This window comes from Gossypium hirsutum, chromosome A13, assembly GCF_007990345.1.
Source record: "Gossypium hirsutum isolate 1008001.06 chromosome A13, Gossypium_hirsutum_v2.1, whole genome shotgun sequence".
NCBI lineage: Eukaryota > Viridiplantae > Streptophyta > Magnoliopsida > Malvales > Malvaceae > Gossypium > Gossypium hirsutum.
In genome coordinates, this window is record NC_053436.1 from 66027421 (window position 1) to 66044443 (window position 17023).

A 17023-nucleotide genomic window follows, 5' to 3' on the forward strand; every position below is an offset into this window, starting at 1 on the left:
ATTATCTAAAAAATGTTCTGAAAGATCCAGTAATGCTCTATAACCCTGTTCCGGCGACGGATACGGGTTAAGGGGTGTTACATGTTTAATTGTGCATAGTTAAAGGATTAATGAGGATTTCTTATACGAATTAGTTGGTATAATTTCATGTGTGCTTAAACCTTAGGAAGTAATATAGGTAAACGAATCAAGAGACGAGGTTACCGAGTAAATCCTGGATTTGTCTCAGTCTGGAAAGTGAGGCCGAGAGCTATGCATGTACTAGTAAATTAGTTAGGCAGTAGAAGCTAAGAGGTAATTCTGTCTAGTTAATAATTAATTCATCATTAAAGCCCGAGTTCTCCTACTAATTACAACCATTAAAGCAAGTTAATCTTCTACCTATTAATCAAACATAGGCTAAAGCTCGTATCGTTGACACTAGGAATAGAAAATTCCATTAGGTTAATTTAGGGTAATTAATTAATTTAGTTTAATTAATCTTTTAATTTGGATTCACACTACTAATTTGCGACTCGATTAGATTAGTACTTATTTTCTGTAATTAATTTAATAATAATTTTTTTCAATCTTTAATCCTTTGGGTACGATCCTCAGAATACTTTCCAGTGTTCCATTGTAACACTAATAAATATTACAATTTGACATGTTCACATGAAAATACCGTACTTTATTATAAATATTTTATTTGCATGATTTTTACTCTAAACGTTCACAGGTTTGGAGGTGGTCAACATAGTCAAAACTAAGGAATATGAGAAACTGATAATTAACTTAGGGTTAGTTTTAGTTTAGGTAAAAGTAATAAATTAATTTTATTATTGTTTTGGATTTCCATTACTAATTCATAACTAGATTAGATGAGTATTTGTTTTCTGTAATTAATTTAATAGTGATTTTTTCCAATCAACAATCCCTTGGGTACAATCCTCAGAGTACTTCTAATGTGTTTCGGTGTAAACAAAACTATAGTAAAATATGACCTGTATACTTGTGGACACCGCTTCTTTAATTTCATATCTTTCTGTTGTAGTATTTCTTCGCATGTTTGGCGGCTATCACTCCCCAGTTAGACTTAATAGATGACATATTAGCCTTTCAATCGATTTTCTCATTTCCAATTAGACTATGGACATTTTTAGGTTCATTTACTAAAACAAGTTTTCTTTTCGTGTTACGACCTGAACACATAATACCGCTTAGTATTAGTTAAATGTTAGATAATCGGTTAGATAATTTGTGCTTCCATTTTGCTTTGTCTTCAAAATCATTGAGTACAATATAAAAAGGATATTAATGTAATTAATGGATTTTATTATAAAGCCAAATTGTTCAAAAAATACAAGTATACAAAATGAATATACTAACTTGTACACATAGGATTGTTAGGTTCGGAAATGGAGCATGGCTCTTATATGCATTATCCTTAACGCTTGTACACATTCATATTCGACACTAGTGTGTATTATTTTTTGTTAGGGGAAGTCATATTTTACACTCATTGGAGCATAGTTTCCATTCTACGCTTGTGCGTGACTAATTTGAGTGTTAGGGGATTGATTCGTGTATCCATTTTTTGTTTTATAATTGGTTAACAAGGGGAATGTCCTTAATATGGTTTAATTTTTCATGAATGTTATTGATTTGTAGTATTGATGATTTGGGCTATTTGAAATTTTCCATATTACAAGTTAAGGCGATGCCTAAGTATTTTTTAAATACATTGAGCAATTGGAATGTATTGAAAGAGATATGTTAAATGAATGTTATAATGATATTCTAACTATATGAAACATGTTTTAATTAATATTTTTATCATGTTTTAGCATGCTTTGTTACTTAACAGTTATATCTAATGAATTTAGTTATGTTAGCACCACTGAGCTTCAATAACCTCAACTTGCAGATTATTTGTTTTGTGCGCAAGTAGCAGGAGTGTGTATGAGTTTTGATCCACATATTCCAACATCCAATGCCTCAAGTCTTAGCTACGCTTTTTGAATTCTGAATTTCTTTCTTTAATTTAGTGTTTTAGGCATGTGCCTAGGTCACTAGGTGAATTTTCATGTCTTATGTATGTTTCTTTATGGTTTTTAAATATTTGTCACAATGTTTTATGTTTTGGTTTATTTTGTGACTTTTGAACATTTTGACTTTGATTTGTGATGCATATTTGTATAGTTTATGCATGCATTTAAGTGTTACAATTTACTTACCTAGATAACTTTTTATCCATTATGTTAATAACAATGTTTTTGCATGTTTTAGACTTGATTTAACATGTCAAATATGTTTGCAATGGTTTGGTTACATGTTGCACATGTTTAGGGCCATTTAGAGACTTGATTGCATGATTTATAATGCTTAATTTCTACTTTTTATGGGCATGTGCCTCTAAACATCAAGACTCGAGACCTCAAGAACAATTTCACGAGATTCATACATTTCTGGGTACAAGTCTCGAGACATGGCAAGTTTGTCTTGAGACATAAAGTGTCAAGTTTCAAGACATGGTTACATCGTCTCGAGACATAAGGGTTAAATCTCGAGACATGGTTCCATTATCTCGAGACATAGAACTTCAAAGCTAAAATATGAAAACATGGGAGGCATGTCTCGAGACATAGCATCGTATTTTGTTAGTTTGACCCAACATTTGTAACTTGACTCGTGTTTGACTATCTTTGACCTCAACTTGTTATGTGGGCCCATTTAAGTTCGTTTACCACTTGTAATATTTTTTAATTTTTTTTGCCTTGCTTGACTCATTTTTGCTCAAAAATTATGCTTCGATGTTTGTTTTAATGTTTGTTTCTGTTGCATTGACAACTAATGTGACATCTTACATCTGATCAACTTCCAGGTTGTGTGTAAGATGTTATACTCAAGGTAGTCCATGCAAAACAATTGTTAAATTAGATCTGGTGTGGCTAACTCTCTCATAGTTTGATTGGTCATCTTGTCTACAATTTCAAATAAGCTAGATTATTTGACTAAATTGATCATTGTTTTTAGGTTGGTAGGTGAAGACGGTTGGTTAGATCATGATTTAGCTTATTTAGTCTTAGAGTAGTTTTCTCAATCTTAAGATTATATTAGAGTTCATTGGCATGAGAAGATTAGGGCATAAAAGGAAATAAAATTACCAATATCACTCCCCAACAACGACGTCAAAATTTGATGGGTGTCGAGTCCAACAAAAATAAATTCCTACTAAAAAAATTAAATTTTTATATAAAAATAAGCAAGGACAAATGCACAAAGACTAGTTATAAGGTCGAATCCACAAAGAGTCGTTATAATATTTCTTTAGTAAAACAAGTAATTAAAAATAAAAGAAAGTTCTGAAATAAAAAAAATTAAAACAGTGAAAAGTAAGATCGCAAATAGAATTTTTTTAAAAAATCAATATGAGGAGAGTTTAATCAAATGAGAAATATTAGTTTTATTAAACTTGATCATTTATGCATAAATGAATTTTAAATTTTTTAATAAATTAATTATAGTTATTAGTATTGTGCCTATTAATCATTTTCTTGTTACCTTCTCAATAATCAAGATGAAACTCTTTGAAATTATTTCTCTTATTAACAAATAGCCTTAGAATGAAGCAAGTAGGATTTAATTTATTAATAGCACTAAAATTAGAGCGACTCAATTCTAGCCAACGCACAAACAATTTTTCATGGGCTAGATTACATATCCACACAACATGAATTGCATAAGTAGCTTATACTCAATCATGATATTTGTCACAAGTATTAGAATAAACTTAAAAAATTAGGAATTTAGCATTCTAATTGACAAGGAAAATATTTTAAAATATCAAACAAAAATTGATATGTAAATACCAATAAATAAAGAAAGAATAAAAATCAATTAGATCTCATAGATTTGAAGAATCAAAACTTCAAAATTGCTTTGACTAGAAAAAGAGTTTTGCAATTCAAATTGAGAGGAAAACACAAAAATAAAATAATATTGTATACGAATAGGCTAACTTTGATCTTAAGAATATGTATTTATACGTAAAATTTGCATAAGGGTTGAAAGATAAAATTACTCTTAATGAGTTAAAATAGTTTTTATAGGTTTTATGGCACTTTTTGCTGCTAACTTTAGGCCTATTTTTTTACATTTGATCTACCACAAATTGCCATGTCTATTTGTTATCAATTTACACTTATTTTAGCTTGTTTGTAAGTAAAATCATGTTATTTTAGTGATTGTTTATGTTTGTAGAGTTTAAGTATTAGAAGAAAGTTTTTAGTAGTTTTTTGTTATTTTATATTTAAATAAGATTATGTGGTTACATAAGATTGATCAATAATAGAAGATGCATATTATAGGACAAAACTACAGTCGATGTCACAATAACAAAGCTTGGAAGTCTCGACACCAAAGACAGGCACAAGAATGAGACCAAAACAAACTTGACATCGCGACGAGAAGGTGCTCGATGTTGTGACGTTGCGATGATTCCTGCGTATGTTGACTTCAATTTTAAAGGCAATTTGGGGTAATTTTCCAATATTAGGCCCTAAGTGTTTTACTAAAAGAATGGGCAATTTTGTCTTTAGATTAGTCACTATATAACTAACATTTTATTTAGAATTAAGGGAGGCTGGTTAGAGTTAGCCAGTAGATTATATCAGGATTTCATTTCTCTTTAGAGGATTATCCTAAGATAGAGGAAGAAAGAGAGAACATGAGAAAGGTTCCTTATGCTTCTGTAGTAGGAAGCCTTATGTTTGCTATGTTATGCATACACCCAAATATCTATTTTGCAGTGGGGTTGGTAAGTTGATATCAGGTGAATCCAGGACCAAGACACTAGAAAGAAATTATACTCAAGTATTTACGAAGAATGAGGGATTATATGCTTATGTATTCTAGAGGATATTTTAATCCTATTGGATATACCGATTCTGACTTCCAAATGTGTCAAAATTTGAGGAAATTGATATCGAACTGTGCTTTTGTCCTAAATGGTGGGTCTATAGTGTGAATAAGTGTCAAGCAGGGTTACACTGCTAACTTCACTATGGAGGGTCGAATATGAGGTATGAAAAGCTATGGATCTATAATAGTGTAGATATAACTAAACCTAAAAGAAACCACATAAAGACAAAACACATTAAGAGAGGCGATATTATTTGACAGAATAGTGGATGTAGTTAAAGATCACATATGAGAAAAAACCTTGGGGATTTGTTTTTCCAAGACTCTACTAGCTAAAGAGCTCTTTAGGAAACATATGGAGGGGCACAGGAATGCGAAACATGATTCATCTACTTCACTAGGGCAAGTGGGAGACTATTGGATCTAGTGCCCTAACTATAGTATTTTTGTCTAATTACATTTGTAATTTTTCAAACAGATTGAATAAAAAAATATATTACATTAATACACTTTGTATAATTGTCTTCATATGGGTTTTGCATACAAAGTAAAATGGAAGGAAATGTTTCTCATTGGTTGTCTAATGTTTAAACTAATACTGAGCGGTATCACGTAGTCGGATCGTGATACAAAAAGATAACTTGTATTAGTAGATGAAACTAAACATTTCCTTAGTCTAATAGGAAATGAGCCTTAGTCTAGTAGGAAATGAGCAAATCGATTGAAAGATTAATATGTTGTCTATCAAGTCCAATTGGGGAGATGCCTTGTCTTGGGCATTGAAGCGGATTACTACCACAAGATAGAGACATAAATGTGACTGATTGGACTGACAATACATCGAATTGGAGCCAAGAAGAATAGATCCGAATTTTGTTTATGGATTTATTCTCCTATGACATTCATGTGTGGCATACCTAAATCCTAAATGGATGACAGACTATGTATACATTACTCGTACGCTATGATGTTAGTAAAAGCCTAAGTTCAAATAGATAAGAAACTGAAAGTTGGTGCATTGGGTGTACGAATTCTGCAGTATGCAACGTTATTCAAAATAGTGGAATTCATAGCCCAAGACATGGGTAAATGATATCCTCTCATTGCATTACAAGACTCATGAAAAGTAAACGTGTCCATAGGTCATTCGTCATCATGATGAATGACTTAATCACTATTTGATTGTTATTGACTTTTCATGAAGGAAGATGTAATGGTTACCATGAGATAAAATAGAATCATATTGGGAGAACAGATATTATCCCAAAGATATTAAGGATATCCTATGAGGGTAACACACTTATGACAAGCTCATTAGATGAGCACTGAGTAGTTACTTTCATAATGGTATACTGATGGGGAGAGCTCAGTCACGATACTATAGTGGAATGACTTCGTAACTAAATGACTTTATAATTGATAGGCGAAAAGTTAGAACTTAATTATAAATCATTTTAACCTCAATTGCATATGTCCAACTGGTCCTTCTGCTAGCTCGTTGAAACTAGAAATGAATTGTGTGTTTGAATTAAAATGAAGGGAATGAATAGAAATAGAGAAATGAGAAACATTCAGGAATGACTATGGTTTTCCCTAAAATGGAGAAATAGAATCATTTGGAAATGGATGTAGGTTTCTCAAAATGGAAATGGAAATGAGAAATGATACATTTGTAAATGTACATGGATTACTTAGAAATGATTGAAAGAATGAGTTTATGTTTTTGAGCTATTTTAAACCTTGAAAATAAACCATTTGATCATAGTGAACATGTTGAGCGGTAAAATATTAAACATATTTTTTTCAAAAATTTTATCGGGGGTAAAATTGGAACGAGAAATTATTTAATATAAATAATGTAGTTAATTTTAGGAAAAAGAAAAATAGAATCGATTTGGATCAAATTACAAAGTACTGGGTCAAAAAGTCCAAGAAGTACTCATAATTGGACCCGATGTAAGAGAGGCTCAAAATCCCCTAATGGAATATGAAGGGGTGGCAACTCTAGTAGGAGTATTAAAGGATGTCGTCCACCCTAATCCTACTATAAGTAGGAAGTTATTTTTTAGTTGAAATAAACTTTTACAATTCAATAAGGGTTCTAATTTCTTTTCCTATAAATAGATGGCACCTGTAGAGCTATGAACACAACTTTGAGAGATTGTTACTCTACTGAAAAATAGAAAGAATTTATTCTCAACTATTAAATATATTTTTGTAGAATAAAAATTCTACCAGTTTCTATTAAAGAAGAAAGATTTCACTTTCACCCTAAAAATGAAAATAAAACCTTTTCTAGTTCTGTGTTCTGATTCAATTGGTTCGAGCCCACACTTAAATCAGTTCGTGGTATGAGAATAGTGGAGAATATTGTTTTGTTGAAAGCTGAAAAGCATCAAGGGTCCTCTTATCTGAAAACACAGATACAATTTTAGTCTAAGGTTTATTGCTATAAATATCACAAACCGGGGCAGTTTTCAAGGTTTTATTTTCCCGTTGTGCAAGAAAACCATTTTGAAATAGAATTTTTTCCAACACATATTACTTCAGACATTTCGATGAGTGGTGTGCACACCATTTAATTCTGATTTATTGATGAGTGTTGGGCGCAATTTATATACTTTGAACATTTCGATAAGGCACTAGGTGTCAAATTGGTATGTTTGTCGAATAATCCGTGTATCCATTCGAGTCTGAGTTAGGTTAATAGAGAATATAAGGTATGATTTGGATATTTGATGCTTGAATTGAAATGATGATATGAATTGGTATTATAAAGCTTATATGTGAAATGTGATTAAAGATGTCATGTGACAGACCATGCAAGCCAGTGTATGCAAGCTCTAAGGGTTGACATGGAACAAAACAAATAAATAGAATCAATATGGGAATGAAATATTGATATGGTCAATTGGTGAGAATTGAAATAGAAATATATGCGTTATCGGTGATATATTAACATGAAATGTAAGTATTAGATTGCAAATTGTGGCATTGTATGAATTGAAACACTTGACATGATATGGTTGAAATTTGATCTTGCAATAGTTTACACTTATAATGTTATCATTTTGTTTATATGACTTGAATTATGAAAGTACCACTAAGCTTTATCACTCAGCGTATGGTTTATTTATTACGTGTGTAGGTAAAGGCGGATCTTGAAGTTCCAAGAAGTGATTCAAAATCCAATCTGCAACCCTCGACTTAGCAAAGTTTGTATAGTCTTCCTATGTTCTCGACAAATGACATGTACCTAGGTTTTGAATTGGTTTTGTAATGTATATGGTCTTTTGGAACATTGAATAGGCAAATGTCAATTAAAGTTTATGTTTATGAAATCTTAAGTTGTCAAATGCATATATGGTCTATAGTTGAAATGGTTCAAAGGTTGAAATTGTCTTGTGTATTATGGTCGGTTTTGAGTGTTGAATAGGTAAATTGTTGAATTTGATAATGATGATACAACTATGGTAGTTTATAAAGTGTTTGGTAGTGTGACTTTAGGTTCAAATGAGTTGATGTGGAAAATTGGTCGTTGTTAGGCCGTTGTGAATTATATCATACGAGCCTTTTCAAAACAGTCAGTCATGTAGTGATGTCAGACTCTTAACATTGTGATGATGGGAAATTTGTGAGTTACATCGCAACTTGGAACCCCTGAAGTCGCAACGTCAACCCAATAGTTTAAATATTTTACAATTTGGTCTTTATTCGACCTCGAGTTATTTAAAGAGCTTTTGTAAGCTCGTATGAGGCTTGTAAATGGTTATATAACATGTAGTAATGATGTTTTGAACTTAATAATATGTTTTAACTATTATATTGAATTGTAATTTGATTGCAATTGGTTCGGAAATGAATGTGACATCTCATAGCTCGGACCTAAAAATAGGGTCGAGTATGGGGTGTTACACAAGAATTCACCATATCAGTGGTTCTTAGCCTCGAGGATGTCCACAACCCCTTTTGCCCTAGAAAATATACAACAAAAAAGAAGAAAAAAGAAGTTTTTTTTAAAAAAAAAAATCTTTTCTAGTTTCTTTCCTCCTCTTTTTTTTTTCTCTATTTTCTTCTTTTCGAAAATATGGTTTGAGGAATGATATAATTGATTGTAAACCTAGTCATGAGAACCCAGGTTCATGAGATTTGGATTTCCTAGATCTAAAAAGTGGTACGACTGTTAATAGAAGAGAGAAAAGGATGATAGAAAAAGACAGAGAGAATTGGAAGAAAAGAGAGAGAATTCTGATTTAATAATATTCGAAAATTCATAACTGCCTTTGGTCTTTGTCACCACATTTATAGGAAAGAACATAAATGAAATTAAGTTTTAAAAGTTGGTTAAAATAAAGGGTAAACTAAACAACATTAATTAAATAAAGTACCCTGTATTAACAAAACTCCTTCTGCGCATCGTTTCATTAATTCAATCCTTAAAACACATTGTTTTTCCATGTTATTATTTTTGCTCGTGACAAATATCCCTAGCTAGAAAGGATCCTTGACCTTAAGGATCAATGTGTAAAAAGTTCGCCTTGAGTTGTTGTAGGGGCTCCCATGTTGCATTTTCTGGAAATTAGTGTGCCCATTCAACCAAAACCTCTATGATTGTAGCATTTCCTCATTTCACCATTCTCTTCTCTAAGATCTTGGGAGATTCCTTTTCGCAAGTTCCTTAAACATCGATCACTGGTAACTTTGCTTGAACAGGAGCTGCACCAACTTGCTTTTTAAACTGTGATACGTGGAAGGTGGGGTGAACACGAGATTTTTGAGGATGATGGATTCTGTAGGCCACTTTCCTAATCTTGCTCTCCACTCGAAAAGGTCCAAAAAACTTAGGTGCTAGCTTTTGATTCAAAACCCTTCTCATTGTATGCTGCCTATATAGGGTTGGAGCTTTAGATAAACAAAATCTCGAACCTAGAAATGCCTTTCGGTTCTATGATTGTCTGCTTGCTGCTTCATCCAATCCTGAGCCCTTTTCAAATGAAATTGTGGTAACTTGCTTAAAGCCTCCCTCTGTTGCAGCTTTTTATCCACAGTAGTTACCAATGATGCTCCAGCTAGGTAGGGCATGTGTAGAGAAGGAGTTTTCCCATACAAAGCTTCATATGGGGTGACTTGGATAGTTGAGTAGAAGGTGGTGTTGTACCTCCACTTGCTAAGGGGAGCCACTTATGCGAATCTTGTGGCCTTTCTCCTATCATAGATCTCAAGTACCGTTCAAGGTATTTGTTTACTACTTCATTTTACCCATCTATCTTTGGGTGATATGTTGTGGACAAATGAACCTTGTTATCCACCCTCTTGAAGAGATCTTGCCAAAAGGTATTGAAAAAAGACCTTATCTATGTTAGAAATTATGGAATCTGGCATCCCATGCAGTATATACACATTATCCATGAATTCTCGAGCCACAATCGCAGTAGTGAAAGGGTGTGTCAGGGCTATAAAATGAGCATATTTAGTGAGATGGTCAACCACCAAAAAGATGACATTCTTACCTCCGGATTTAGGAAGTCTTTCAATGAAGTCCATAGATATGGAGGACCTAGCTCTTCTAGGATTTGGAGGGGTTGTAAAAGGCTTGGTGGTGCTACTATTTTTTACTTGCATTTTTGACTTATCTGACACTCTCTCACCCATATCTTGACATCAATGGTAAGACCTTTCCAGTATAAAAGGCTTTTTAGTCTCTTCCTGGTTGCATGTACCCCGAGTGTCCCCCTAGAGTGCTATCATGAAAGAGCTGAAACAATTCCTACTTGAGACTAGCAACATTCTCCACTACAATCTTCCCTTTTTTTTTAAGGAATCTACCATCCCATTTATATTTTGGATGTTTGGAGCTTTGTTGCTGAACTTTTGAACATATCTTTTGAATTTTAGGATCAACCACATATGATGCTTGCACTCAAGCCAAGAGGTAAAAACTGATAGTGCTTCTAGTGAACTACAGATATTGCTCTTCCTTCACTGCTTGTTTCCTTGACAATGCATTTGTAGCCAAGTTGCCAGACCATTTTTTTGTAGATCACCTTATAATCACACTCGAGCATCTTTGCTACCGAATTTTGCTAAAAGGGAGAGACTGCCATTGATCAGCTAAAAACCTTAAAATTTGGTTCTCAATTCGAATTTTAAAGTGCCTTCCAACTAGATAAGAATGTCACTTTCTCATAGCTAAAAGCACAACAAGCATTTCCTTCTCATATATAGAAAGGGCTTGATGTCTTATTCCCAATCCTTAATTGAAGTAGGCTATGAGTTTACCTTGTTGATAAAGGACTTCCCCAATCCCACAACCTGAAGCATTTGTGTCCACTCATAACTCCAAGTTAAAATTAGGTAGAGCCAAGACAGGTGCTGGACATAATGCTTATTTCAATTGCTCAAGGGCAACAATGGCCTGCTCACACCACCCCAAGCTTCTTTCTTAAGCAAGTTGGTGAATGGCCTTGAAATAACACCATAATTTCTTATGAATCTCCTACAGTAACCCAGAATCCCCAAGAAGCCCCTCAACTCCTTGATGGAAGAAGGAATAGGCCAAGTAGGCCCAAGAAGCTCATTGATGATGGGAATAGGGAACCTATCTTTTATTGTCAGCTAGTTAAGGTGTTTGTAGTCAACACAAAGCCTACATGTTCCATATTTTTTCTTCACCATAGCCACAAGAGAGGCAAAAAGGCTAGAATTGTCCCTTATTATCTCAGCTTTTAGCATTTCTCTAACCAACTTTTCTAATTCTGAGTTTTGAATCATAGGGTACCTATATGGCCTCACTTTAACCATTTCCCCTTCATATTTGAAAGGAATCCTATGGTCTTGAAGTCGTGCAGGAGGTAAGCCTAAAACAGACTAAAAAATGTCTTGGAACTTATTAAGGAGTAATTGTAGTTCTTCTGGCACTGTTTAAATAGAGGTTGCTGAGAGAGCCACTTGTTCCACACTAGTCAAAACTAATGCACATGAGTCCAATCAACTTTCCGCCATGGAAAAACACTTGGTTGATTTTCCCTAACTTAGCATTTCAATGCTACCTGGTAAGGTACCCTTAATAGTACAAGGGGTTCCTTTGAAAGTGAACTGCATGGTCATGGAGCTAAAATTCAAATTTATGGACCCTAAGGAAAGTAGCCATTGTATTCCAAAGACTACATTGCATCCCTAAAAGGGTAAAATCATAAAGTCTATAACTACCCAAACCTGACCCAGTCGTTATGGTCGAATTTCGAAAGTTACATTGGCTACAAGAATGACCCATAAAACTTTCTTGGTTTTCAAACATACTTTTTAAACCATTTGAGTAAATCGTTCAAATTGGTGAAATCAAATATTTAACTAAATCTCGCAAAAATATGAGAACTATAGAAATCAACGATTTTATTTGTAAAAGTTTGATCTTTTTTTAAAACATTCATAATGTCATTCATCCTTATTCAAGAAAAACATGTTAATTTCAAAAATAAAATATCACTAGAAATCTCGTTTGTAATCATTAGAAATTTTAAAAACGAAGTCTAATTTTATTAAAAACTCGTCTCTTATCATTGTAGTGGAAAAGTGTAATATTGACATATTTTTATTAGAATCTTAACAAAAACTTTTACTAAAACCATATTTTATTAAAAAATTTTATTTCATGTAAATTCAATAAACTATCAATAAACAATTTAAAATCTTAAAAACCAAGTCTTATTTTTTTTCTAAAACTCATTTCTCATTGTTGAAGCAGAAAATAGTGATTTTGTCAAGTTTTAATAAAAATCAAGTTTCATGCATAATCTTATCAAATACTGAATTATGCAGTTTTTAAAACTTAATGTCATGCAAGCAATTCATGCAAACCAGAATGAAAAATTGTCAACGTAAAGTCCCATGCCACAATCCATACTCAAACTTATTACAAACCCAAAATATCAAAATATCAAAAAAAATTAATTACTTGAATTTATAAAGAATTTCAAGAAACTCCTCCACATGCCTAATTGAATCCTAACCTCGAGGTTATCTGTAAAATCAAAAAAACTAAATAGGGGTGAGCTATAAAGCTCAGTGTAAGTCTAACATAAACATAGTCACATACATATGAACATATACGTTATACAATCAGAAAAATTATATCAATTTCATACAACTCAATATTTCACACTTACACTATGCATGATCATATCAATGCACATTTCGTAAAACAATGTAAATTTTATGAAAACAGTCCTATCCATCTCTGCTACACACCATAATCGAGTTCCCTAGAACTCATCCATCCAATAACACACTAAATTATGAACAGTACCACAGTAATGTAGATAAACTGCCACATAATCAAATCGTGGACAACCCACAACATTTGCAGATATACTGCCACATACTTCCACCTTTCACGTATCCCAACCCATGCATGTGATATGGCCACAAAATCACTTTTCACTTAGAACCACATAGGCATGCTTAACATGCAAATCACATATATATACATGGTATCAAAATTTCACATTTTATAAATCATGCAAAAATCACATATGCCATCAGATTACATATCAGGAGAATGAGATTTTCATACTTTTCAAATCAATAATAATTATCAAGATCACACAACACGCTTTTAACAACATATACGATTTGGAATCACTTCCTTGACATAATTTATAACGATGGGTTTTATCTCTCTTTATGGATATATAAAGTATCCTCATCAAACATAATTTAAATAATAATGATTTTATCACTATAAAACATATATTTGTTTTTATTTAGTGTCAAAACCCACACCTGATCGTAGTAATTCCAATACGGAAACTCTTTCTAATACCCACTTTAAAATTTAATTAGATCCATCTCGGATCTAAACACAAAATGAATAATCCATTATTAAAACACCATTGATAAATAAATCTTTAATAAACGGTTACGCTTTGGCTTCTATGACAATACTTTCTCTTCATCAATCCAATATGATTCTACTATTGAATCATAGGAAATTACATGCTTGAAATTGATCATTCAAACAAGAAACATCAAGTTAGGAAGATGTCATTCAGTCACTATATAGGGATTAAGAAGATTTGAATAAAGTAAGTACTCCAAATACTTACGATCTCACTAATCGGGAATCAATACAGAAGAGAAGATGATTGGGATTTGGGAGCAATAGCCACAATATCTAAGATATTTAATACTAAGAAGAATTAACAGAAAATAACAAATAATCTTACCATGATAAATAATAAAATCGCTATAGAAAGGAAGGGAAAACACTACTATTTTACGGTTGTTTTTGTGACAATGGATGGTAGTGACCATGGCGGCAGATGGTGATGATCAAATGATGGACGATGGTGACTTGGGGGAAGAGAAGGAAAAGAGGATATTGGTTTCAATCACTCTCTTAAATAAGAAGAGAGGAGAAGAAAAAATAAGAAAAAATAGATGGTATTACATTGTAGTGTGCGGTGGTTGCCACGGTGGTGGAGGGCAACGCTAGGTGCGATGTTAGAGAAAACAAAGAATAGAGAGGTGGCAAGGTGGCGGTGCAAATTTAAGAAATCTTGGAAGAGATAGAAAAGAGAGGAAAATGGGAGGTTGAGAGCTAAAAATGTAACACCCCTAACCCATATCCATCGCCGGAATAGGGTTACGGAACATTTTCAGACATAACAGTTAAACAATCATACAATTATCATACATTATTCATATACAAATAAATGCATTCACACTCAATTATAATGTCCCTAATATGAGCCTATGAGGCCAAAATCATGCAATAGAAATGGATCGGGACTAAACCGATAACTCAAATTTTTTTTTGAAAACATAGATTTATTTTTCAAAATATAGGGGACAAATGCCTGTGTGGCCTGGTCGTTTGTCTCACACAGCTAAAGACTGGCCCGTGTCATAGGTCATGTGGACATTCGAAATGGGATCACATGGCCATGTCCCAGCCCGTGTCCGACCCCATGTAACTCTCTGACTTGGCTCACACGGCCAACCACACGCTCGTGTAACCAGCCCGTGTGCCCTTAGAAATGCCACACATACCCATGTTCCAGGCCATGTGATAGGCCATGCCAAAACTGTAGGGTATATTGACTTATGCTACACGGCCAAGTTACATGCCAGTGTGCTGGGCCGTGTAGAGCATACTGACTTGGTTTCTAATTAAACACCAGGTGACACACGACCGTGTCACTTGACTGAGTGTCACATACGGTTGAGACACATGCCCGTGCGACCAACCCGTCTGCCCTTAGAAATGGCCACACACGCCCGTGTGCCAGGCCGTGTGCTAGGCTGTGCCAAAACTGTAGGGTATACTGACTTATGCCACACGGCCAAGTCACATGCCAGTGTGCTGGGCCGTATGGAGCATACTGACTTGGTTTCTAATTAAACACCAGGGGACACACGATCGTGTCACCTAACCGAGTGTCACACATGGCTGAGACACACGCCCGTGTCTTTACCCGTGTGGACAAAAATAGGATATTTACCAAGCCATCTTGCTCACCCAAATTTGTATTTACCTACACAATTCAAATGGCATATAACATGACATAAATAGGCATTCAAACCAATCTCAAACAATTCTAATTCATGCCATCTCAATATTAACAACCACAAGACACACAAGAATCAAAATTATCCATTCCATTTCATACCAATTTCACATCTCAAAATCTCCTAATTGATTACTTTCAATTATACATTATTTTACCTAAAACCACAAGCATACCAATCTCAAATTTCAACCAATTGGTACTTAAAATACCATTTCACAACAAGTTTTAACTTAACCATTATACACAACATACCAAAATGTCATTTGCACACACATATATATATACATCACCAAGCATGCCAAAATAAGCCAAGTCACATGGCTATATTCATAACTAAACATTCATAATTTACAAGCCAAATCAAATGGCTAAATCTATTACCAACCTATAGACCATATTAACCATAATTCCTATACATGCCATATAAACAAATACACAAGCTCAAAAGTACCAAAACGATAGCTGGATAGTGTGATGGGATCTCTAACGACTCCCAAATCCGAGCAATTTTCGATAATCACTATAAACACGGAAAAATAAACAAAGTAAGCTATAAAGCATAGTAAGTTCGTATAATAATAAACTTAACTTACCATATATACACAATTTAAGCAATTAAACATATCATAATATAACTCATATTGATCCACAAACCTATCACATATTCATTCACAAGGTTAGATATGAAATTCACAAGTTTCTTCGATTCAATGCTGGTATGGTTCATGTACATACCTGTCTCAATTCGTATCAATCTCATACTCATCCATATCCTTGATATACCCATTGAATCATTTGGAATAATAGATACTCGGGAATCTCACACCATAAGTGCCAAATACATAGCGAAAGCTATCTCAATCTCATATCTCATATAATGCTCACTCTCAAGCTATCAATAGGTCTGCTCACACAAGTTGACGGTCAAGACGTAACAACACAGTGCTGCTCACATAAGCTAACGAGAATCTGCAACACATACTGGAAAACTCAGCCACTGGTAGAATGTGCGGACCAGCACCCAAAACACATAACCCCTAATGACATGTCATTCGTATCCTAATCTATTCCTAAGGTTCAATCGGGATTCCAAATTGTCGAATCTTCATCGAACATATCCGTAAGGTTGTATTCACAATTAATTCAATAATACAACATTTAAAACAAAATTATATTAATGCTTAATAACATACGAACCTCAATTCATAAAAACGACGAAATGGATTAACTAGTCCAATACTTTATTTTTCCCCCGATCTAGATCCGAACATCATTTTTCTTGATCTATATAATATCAAATTTAAAATTTTCAATTATTATCCTATTCAATTTAGTCCAAAAATCACATTATGGAAAAATTACACTTTTGCCCCTAATAGTTTAACATCTTTACAATTTAGTCCTTAGCTCATAAAAATGTAAATTCATACAATTAGGTCCCTAAACATGCTAGCCAAATTTCCCTTATTATCATAGCAGCCCATATTTTTCATTTACTTCACAATTTAACCATGAATTTTTCACATTTTATAAATAAATCCCTAATTTGC